At 42.5% G+C, this 9,401-nt stretch overlaps 1 pseudogene; it reads left to right on the forward strand.

Moving 5' to 3' along the window:
• Positions 1-1,180: 1,180 nt before the first annotated feature.
• Positions 1,181-2,137, forward strand: LOC129536330 (olfactory receptor 4D2-like; annotated as a pseudogene).
• The last annotated feature ends 7,264 nt before the right edge of the window (positions 2,138-9,401 follow it).

Genomic DNA, 9,401 nt, shown 5'->3' on the forward strand with positions numbered 1-9,401 from the left:
TATCAACATCTTCCTTTCTCTTCTCTCCTTATATTCAGTAACATCTTCTAAAATTCTAGTTTCATTAAGAAGAGTTCTTCCTTTCCCCTTCATACAAGATCCATCACCCCCTTTTTAACCCAGACAGTCTCTATCCCCCATCTCATGTCTCAGCACACACACCACATATTCTGTTACTTCCCACAGTAAGGGACCATCTACACTAGTGAAGGAAGGCATTCCCTATAGATATTCACCCACACAGTAGTCAAAAGATTTTGAGTATTGATTATCAGCAAAGATGGGTACTGTAGGGCACAAGTAAATTATAAGATGCATATTTATCCCTCTGCAAATGTTTAGTTGAACTATGGATGGAAAATACAGAAACACAAAAAGTTCACTAACATTATGATGTGGTAACTGTTGCATAAAAATTTTTGGTACAAAATAGATTTTCAAGGAAGGGAGGAGGTTTTAGAGTAGGAGACTACACAGAGGAAAGTGTTTGCCATTTATTATTCCAGACACTCTTGTAGGGACCTTGTGCGTTATTTTATTTAATCCTCTAGACAATTCTATAAAGAAAGTCATTTTTATTTCTACCATACAAATGTGGAAACTTAGAGAGGTTAAGTAATTTCTCCAGGGTCAAATATAAAAAAACAGAAATTTAACTGCAGGTCTGTTGAACTCCAAGTGTCTTATCACCAGTAGATAACACGGAATATTTGAAAGGCAGGTCACATGTGTCTCTGGATAGCGTTAAGCTATCTTGTGAATATATACTCGTGTTTGTGTTCAGTTGCTTGGTCATGTCCGACTCTATGTGACCTCATGGACTGTGGCCTGCCAGGCTCCTCTCTCCATGGGACTTTTCAGGCAAGAATACTGAAGTGGATTGCCATTTCCTCCTCCTGGGGACCTTCCCAACACAAGGATTGAACCTACCTCTCCTGTGTCTCTTACACTGGCAGGAAGGTTCTTTACCACTGAGCCTCCTGGGAAGCCCCTGATGAATATATATTCCAGCACCAACTAGGGAACTCTCCAGAGACAAGACCATTAAGTCAGCACCAGGTATTATGATCTGCACATGAAAGTCCATCATTGAGACCTGGAGACTCAATCTGAGTGAGCCCCTGAGCAATAATGCATCTCTCTCCTGGTGTGTTTTCTTTAGATGTATGGAGAAGACACCATGGAATCAGGGAATCTCTCATGTATATCAGAATTTGTCCTGGGGCTCTCACAGACTCAGGAGCTCCAGCTTGTCTTGTTTCTGGTGCTCCTGTCGGCACCACCACTCTCATGGGAAACCTCCTCACCATGTTCACAGTGACCTCTGATTCCAGGCTCCACACACCCATGTATTTTCTGCTGTGAAACTGGGCAGTCATAGATGTCTGTTTCTCCTCAGTCCCTGCCCCAAGATGCTGGTGGACCTCCTCGCTGAGAAGAAGACCATCTCCTATCAAGGCTACAAGGCTCAGGTCTTCTTCCTCCACTTTCTGGGAGGTGTCATGACCTTCTTCTTCTCTATGAAGGTCTATGATCTATGACCATAGATCATGGTCTATGATCATAGCCATCTCCCAGCCCCTCTACTATGTCACCATCATGAGCATTCAACTCTGCGTGGGATTGGTGGTGACAGCCTGGATGGTAGATTTTGTTCATTCCATCTCCCAACTGGCTCTGATGCTCCCACTGCCTTTTTGTGGCCCCAAAGTCCTAGATAACTTCTACTGTGATGTTCCACAGGTATTGAAACTTGCCTGCACTGACACTTCTGTCTTGAAGTTCCTCATGATCTGCAACAGTGGGATGCTGGATGTCATCTGGTTTCTCCTCCTCCTGGTCTCCTACTCAGCCATCCTGGTGATGCTCAGGTCCCACTCACGGCAGCCAAGGAGGAAAGCAGCTTCCGCCTGTACCACACTCATTGTCCTGGTGTCTGTGGTCTTCATTCCAAGCATTTACCTCTATGCCAGGCCCTTCTCTTCTTTCTCCATGGTCCAGGCTGTGTCCATCAGCCACACAGTCAAGAACCCCATGCTTGCCCATGATCTGCACCCTGATGAACCAGGAGATGAGGCAGCACCAGAGAGATTACACTCACATCAGTTGGATGGTACAAGGGAATGACAGTAGGTAGATCACTTTGGCCTTGTTTTCCACTTGTAAAGTGGAGAGAGAGCTGCTGTGTCTGCCCTGTTCATGTCTCCTGGATGTGTTGTGATGGTCCTCATAGAAGTAAATGCACAGTGAACCTAAGCAACATATTCAGATTTTTAGGAAAATGGATAGTACCCTTATTTTTGTTTTTGATGGTTGTTTGAACACTCCTATGATGATAGGATGTGTTGTTTCAGAAACATTCTGAAAAGTCCCACCCTCCTTTCTGCCTTCTTGGTTGCCTGTTTCTTCTTAGGATGACAGCATTTCCCCAGAAGAGCAGTTCTGTTTTTTGTATTTTGACCCCTTTACCTAGTACTGCATTTAGGTATGAATCTGGGTTGTTGGAAACTGCCCAGCACTCTGAGTCTTAAGCCTTCAACTGAAGACCCTAACCCATCACTTATCAAAGGATGACCTTGAATGAGACACCTGAGGTCTCTTGGCCTCGTGACATTTTCCTCAACACACTTGCTAGAATATCTGACACAAACCCTCTAGCTTTATTATAAGAATCAAATTGAAAATACTGTGAGAAAACATTGTACCATATATTTTATTGAATTTGCAAACTTGAAATTATATGAATGTTGTTTTTCTCTATATTTTAATACAGTATAAGTAATTATAACAAGCAAAAGATTATGTATAAAATGTTTCTAAGGTATAAAACACTATATTATATGAACACTCATGAATATGCTACAGTTCAAGAACCAGCCTATACTAATAACTTATACCTGCGTGCTGTGATTCATGGGGTCGCAAAGAGTCAGACACAACTGAGCGACTGAACTGAACTGAACTGATACCTGGCTATAGGTGCTTTCCATCACATCACTTCTTCCCAGATGAAACCACATTCTTGAATTTAGTGTTTATCATTCCATTGCTTATAAAAACAATTTTATCACATATTAACATATTCAGTATATTGCTTTGTTTTGCTTTTTTGAGATTTATACAAATGAAAGATTGTACAGAATATTCTAGAATTTGCTTTTTTCACTCAACATTCTTTCTAAATGTCCACATTGCTTTGTTTGGCTATATTTCATTCGTATGCACTGCTGTGTAATATTCCATTGTAAGAATAAGTTTATTTGGATTGTTTCCAGTTTTTACTCTTGGAACAACACTCTTTTGAATGTTCTACTTGTCTTCAGTTGTTATGTTGAGGAGCTATGGATTATATACTTTGAAATGAAATTGCTGAACTGTGAGATCTTCAAAGATTTACTTTTACAAAGTAGTGCCAAATTGTTTTCCAAAGTTGTACCAAATTACATGGTCAGCTGCATTGCTGAGGTTGATTCACATCCTCCTAATTGTTAGTATTGTTGGACTTCTTAACTTTTGCCAATTAAGTGAATAAAAAATGGTATGTCACTGCAGTCTTTTTTTTTTAACTGGAGGATTTTTTAAAATATTTGTTTATTTGCTGCACCGGGTCTTAGTTGTTGCATGTGGGATCTTCCTCGATCTTCATTGCCTTGTGCAGAATCTTCAGTAGCAGCTTGTAGGATCTACCAAGGAATAGTTCCCTAACGAGGAATTGAACTCAGGCCCCTGCAATGGGAGCATGGAATATTAGCCTCCAGACTACCAGGGAAGTTCTAGCTTTTTATTTTTAATGTAGAAGTTCTTATATAACTTGGTTACTGATCTACTGTCAGTGTTTACTATGATATTGTCTATATTTATTATAATTCCTCCCAGTTTGTAGTTTGTCTTCTTTATTTTTGTGTTAGGGTTATTAATCTTTCATTTTAGTATTGGGTTTTATTTTTTAAAACTGCTTCTTACTCAGAGGATAGAAATATATTCTTGCTTCTTTCAAAGCATGCCAATTATATACAAACTTTTCTATTTCCTTGGTCTTTTCAGTTTTCTTCTCATTAATTTTTCTATTTATTTTGTTTTGTTCTTTTTGTTAGCAGCCTTCCTTAAACTCCTGGTGATTCCTGGCTATCTATATTTAAGAGCAAAGCAATACAATACTAATTAGATTTTACCTTAGGGATTCTGGTGGAAATCAGCTCTTTATTGGAGGAGACCCAAGTGCCAATACACAGAGGTCTATTCTTCTAGAGTTGTTGTTTCTGCAGAGAAAAATGTTGATTTCCTGTCTTTGTCTTAGATGCTCAAGTGATGCGGAAAGAGATGGATCAGTAGCTCTAATTCTTACCTGACCTCCTTCTCTCATTTACATACTCACTTTTGATTTCATGACCTCCACTGTTAGAAGAGGTTTGACTGGAAGGCAGACTTCATGTCACTTTTAACAGTCTCTCGTCTCTGTTTCATCATATTCATTCCCTATTCAGGGGCTTTAAACAAGACAGCCTTCTTCTTGGGGGTCTATCCAAAGCTGTTCCCAACCACTTCCCCCTTCTTTGGCCCCCTCATGTGTTCATTTTCCCACAACCCTTAGAAGCCAGATTTGCTCATGTGATCCAGGAGTGAAAATTACAACAGTGTGTTAGCCAAGATGCTTCTGGGAAAGGTTTCTCTTCCTTGCGTAGAGGCAAGAGACACAGGAGGAGAAAGAAATGGCTCTCTACCTGATTCCTCACCTCCAGCCTTTTTTAAAAATCTAGTTTTAAATTGGAGGATAACTGCTTTACACTGTGGAGTAGGTTTCTGCTGTACATCAACATGAGTCAGCTCTAAGTACATGTATATACCCTCCCTCTGAGCCTCCCCCTCCCACTTCCCCCATCCAGCCTTTCTGCGTGCAAGTGTACACACTAAGTCACTTCAGTCGTGTCTGACTCTTCATGACCCTATGGACTGCAACCTGCCAGTCTCCTCTGTCCATGGGATTCTCCAAGCAAGAGTACTGGAGTCGGTTGCCATTCCCTCCTCCAGGGCATCTTCCCAACCCCAGGGAAGGAATCAGACTCTCTTACATCCCGGCATTAACAGGCTGGCTCCTCACCACTAGCGCCCCTTGGGAAACCCTCCCACCATTCTAGGTCATCACAAAGCACTGAGCTGAGTTCCCTGTTTTATATAGCGACTTCCCACTAGCTACCTAGTCTACATTTGGTGATGTATATATGCTAATCTCAATTCATCCCACCCTCTCCTTCCCAATTGGGGTCCGCAACCTGGTTGTCTACATCTGTCTTTCTATGTCTGCCCTGAAAATAAGTTCATAAGTACCATTTTTCTAGATTCCATATTTATCTGTTGAGATACAATACTTGTTTTTCTCTTCCTGACTTACTTTCTGTCATACTTCACTCTATATGACAGACTCTAGGTTCAACCACATCACTACAAATGACCCAATTTCATTTTTTAGGCCTGAGTAATATCATGTATGGATGTGAGAGTTGGACTGTGAAGAAAGCTGATCGCTGAAGAATTGATGCCTTTGAACTGTGGTGTTGGAGAAGACTCTTGAGAGTCCCTTGGACTGCAAGGAGATCCAACCAGTCCATTCTAAAGGAGATCAATCCTGGATGTTCATTGGAAGGACTGATGCTAAAGTTGAAACTGCAATACTTTGGCCACCTCATGTGACGAGTTGACTCACTGGAAAAGACTCTGATGCTAGGAAAGGTTGGGGGTGGGAGGAAAAGGGGACGACCAAGAATGAGATGGCTGGATGGCATCACCGACTCTGTGGACATGAGTTTGAGTGAACTCCGGGAGTTGGTGATGGACAGGGAGGCCTGGCGTGCTGTGGTTCATGGGGTCGTGGAGAGTCGGACACGACTGAGCGACTGAACTGAACTGAACTGAATATTCCACTGTGGAAAATTCTGAAAGAGATGGGAATACCAGACCACCTGACCTGCCTCTTGAGAAACCTGTATGCAGGTCAGGAAGCAACAGTTAGAACTGGACATGGAACAACAGACTGGTTCCAAATAGGAAAAGGAGTCCGTCAAGGCTGTATATTGTCACCCTGCTTATTTAACTTATATACAGAGTACATCATGAGGAACACTGGGTTGAAGAAGCACAAGCTGGAATCAAGATTGTTGGGAGAAATATCAATAACCTCATGTATGCAGATGACACCACCCTTATGGCAGAAAGCGAAGAAGAACAAAAGAGCCTCTTGATGAAAGTGAAAGAGGAGAGTGAAAAAGTTGGCTTAAAACTCAGCATTCAGAAAACAAAGATCATGGCATCTGGTCCCATCACTTCATGGGAAATATATGGGGAAACAGTGGAAACAGTGTCAGACTTTATTTTTGGGAGCTCCAAGATCACTGTGGATGCTGACTGCAGCCATGAAATTAAAAGACACTTACTCCTTGGAAGGAAAGTTATGACCAACTTAGATAGCATATTAAAAAGCAGAGACATTACTTTGCCAACCAAGGTCCATCTAGTCAAGGCTATGGTTTTTCCCGTGGTCATGTATGGATGTGAGAGTTGGACTGTGAAGAAAGCTGAGCACCGAAGAATTGATGATTTTGAACTGTGGTGTTGGAGAAGACCCTTGAGAGTCCCTTGGACTGCAAGGAGATCCAACAAGTCCATCCTAAAGAAGGTCAGTTCTGGGTGTTCATTGGAAGGACTGATGTTAAAGCTGAAACTCCAATACTTTGGCCACCTCATGCGATGAGTTGACTCACTGGAAAAGACTCTGATGTTGGGAGGGATTGGGGGCAGGAGAAGGAGATGACAGAGGATGAGATGGCTTGGATGGCATCACCGATTCGATGGACATGAGTTTGAGTGAACTCTGGGAGTTGGTGATGGACAGGGAGGCCTGGTATGCTGTGATTCATGGGGTCGCCAAGAGTCGGACACAACTGAGCAACTGAACTGAACTGAATATTCCATTGTATATATATGTACCACATCTTTATCCATTCATCCATTGATGAAAATCTAGATTGCTTCCATGTCCTGACTATTGTAAATAATAACCTCCAGTCCTGAGATGTGTGAGGACACACCATAATGAAGCATGAAGCCTCTTAACTCAGGAGGGAGAGGCCCAGGGCATCACAGACTCACTACGTGTCCTGATATCACTGAGTTGTGGGTCCCTCTTGGCTCACTACCTTTCACTCCTGATTTTTCTTAATTACCTTTTTAATCCTCCTCCTTCCTTCTTGGCTCCCATCTCCCTTTCCCCTTCTCCTCTAGCTCTTCACATCCTCACATCTTCAATGATTTTGAAGCTGGGATGGCCTGAATCCCAAACACAGGACAGTTATAAACCTTCAACTGCCTTCATTAAGTCTTCTCTGAAACAAGAGAGTATGAATAAGCAAAGGAGCTATATACCACTAGGTCCATCCTCTCAGCTCTCCCCCCTATCCTCCTCCCTGCTGCCACATAGACCCTGGTCTGCAGGTCACTCTGCTGCAAACCTCCCCCATGTGTTCTCAGCTCCCTGAATGTAAAACCTTAATGTGTGAGCCTGGTTCTTTAACTCTATGCAGAGTGATCCCTGCCTGCTCTCCACTTAATGTCCCACCACTTCCCCTGTGCTCCAGCCTCGTTGAGGCTTTCAGGGTTCATGGAGTGTATGCTGTCCCATTTCAGCTCTGGATCTCTGTTCTTCCTGCCAGATACATGCTTTCCCTCTTTTGTCTGCTAACACACTTGAACTTCTCCTCTTTTTAAATGTCATCTCTGCTCCAAAGTCTTTCTTCTCTCCCAGTCATGGTTAGCTGCTCAGCCTTTAAACGTTTGAGCATTCCCCTGGTAGAGCTGTCTCCTCTCTGAAGTGCATTTATATGTTTCTAGGTCTGTTTTCCTCATCGGCCTAGAGAGGAGAACGTATGTCTTATATTTGTATTTTCAGCATTGAGCATAGAAGTGTACCAAATCTGCCTTTTATTGCTCTCCTACTCTTAAAAAGGATAACTTTCAGTTATGCAAATAAATGCTGATCTAAATCAAACTGACCACATGGACCACAGCCTTGTCTAACTCAATGAAACTATGCGACATGCTGTGTAGGGCCACCCAGGATGGACGGGTCAGGTGGAGAGTTCTGACAACATGTGGTCCACTGGGAAGGAAATCGCAAACCACTTCAGTATTCTTGCCTTGAGAACCCCAAGAACAGTATGAAAAGGCAAAAAGATATGACACTGAAAGATGAACCCCCAGATTGGTAGGTGCCCAATATGCTACTGGAGAAGAGTGGAGAAATAGCTCCAGAAAGAATGAAGACATGGAGCCAAAGTGAAAACAGCACCGAGTTAAGGATGTGACTGGTGATGGAAGTAAATTCTGAAGCTGTGAAGAACAATATTGCATAGGAACCTGGAATCTTAGATCCATGAATCAAGGTAAATTCAGTTCAGTTTAGTTCAGTCACTCAGTCATGTCCGACTCTTAGAGATCCCATGGATAGCAGCACACCAGGCCTCCCTGTCCATCACCAACTCCCAGAGTTTACTTAAACTTATATCCATTGAGTTGATGATGCCATCCAACCCTCTCACCCTCTGTCTCTCTGTCTTCCCCTTCTCCTCCTCCCTTCAGTCTTTCCCAGCATCAGGGTCTTTTCCAAGGAGTCAGTACTTCTCATCAGGTGGCCAAAGTATTGGAGTTTCAGCCTCATCATCTGTTCTTCCAATGAATATTCAGGACGAATTTCCTTTAGGATTGACTGGTTGGATCTCCTTGCATTCAAGGAACTCTCAAGAGTCTTCTCAACACCACAGTTAAAAAAGCATCAATTCTTCAGTGCTCAGCTTTCTTTATAGTCCAACTCTCACATCCATACGTGACTACTGGAAAAACCATAGCTTTGACTAGATGGACCTTTGTTGGCAGCATAATGTCTCTACTTTTTAATATGCTGTCTGCTGCTGCTGCTAAGTCGCTTCAGTCGTGTCTGACTCTGTGCATCCCCATAGATGGCAGCCCACCAGGCACCTCTTATCCTGGGATTCTCCAGGCAAGAATACTGGAGTGGGTTGCCATTTCCTTCTCCAATGCATGCACGCATGCTAAGTCACTTCAGTCTAGGTTGGTCATAACTTTTCTTCCATGGAGCAAACGTCTTTTAATTTCATGGCTGCACTCACCATCTTTAGTGATTTTGGAGCCCTCCAAAAATAAAGTCTGCCACTGTTTCTACTGTTTCCCCATCTATTTGCCATGAAGTGATGGGACCAGATGACTGATCTTAGTTTTCTGAATGTTGAGTTTTAAATCAATTATTTCACTCTCCTCTTTCACTATTATAAAGAGGCTCTTTAGTTCTTCTTTACTTTATGCCATAAGTGTGGTTTCATCTGCATATCTGAGGT

The sequence above is a fragment of the Moschus berezovskii genome, chromosome 20, assembly GCF_049115385.1.
Source record: "Moschus berezovskii isolate FMDL1 chromosome 20, NW_MosBer_1.0, whole genome shotgun sequence".
NCBI classification, from domain to species: Eukaryota; Metazoa; Chordata; class Mammalia; order Artiodactyla; family Moschidae; genus Moschus; species Moschus berezovskii.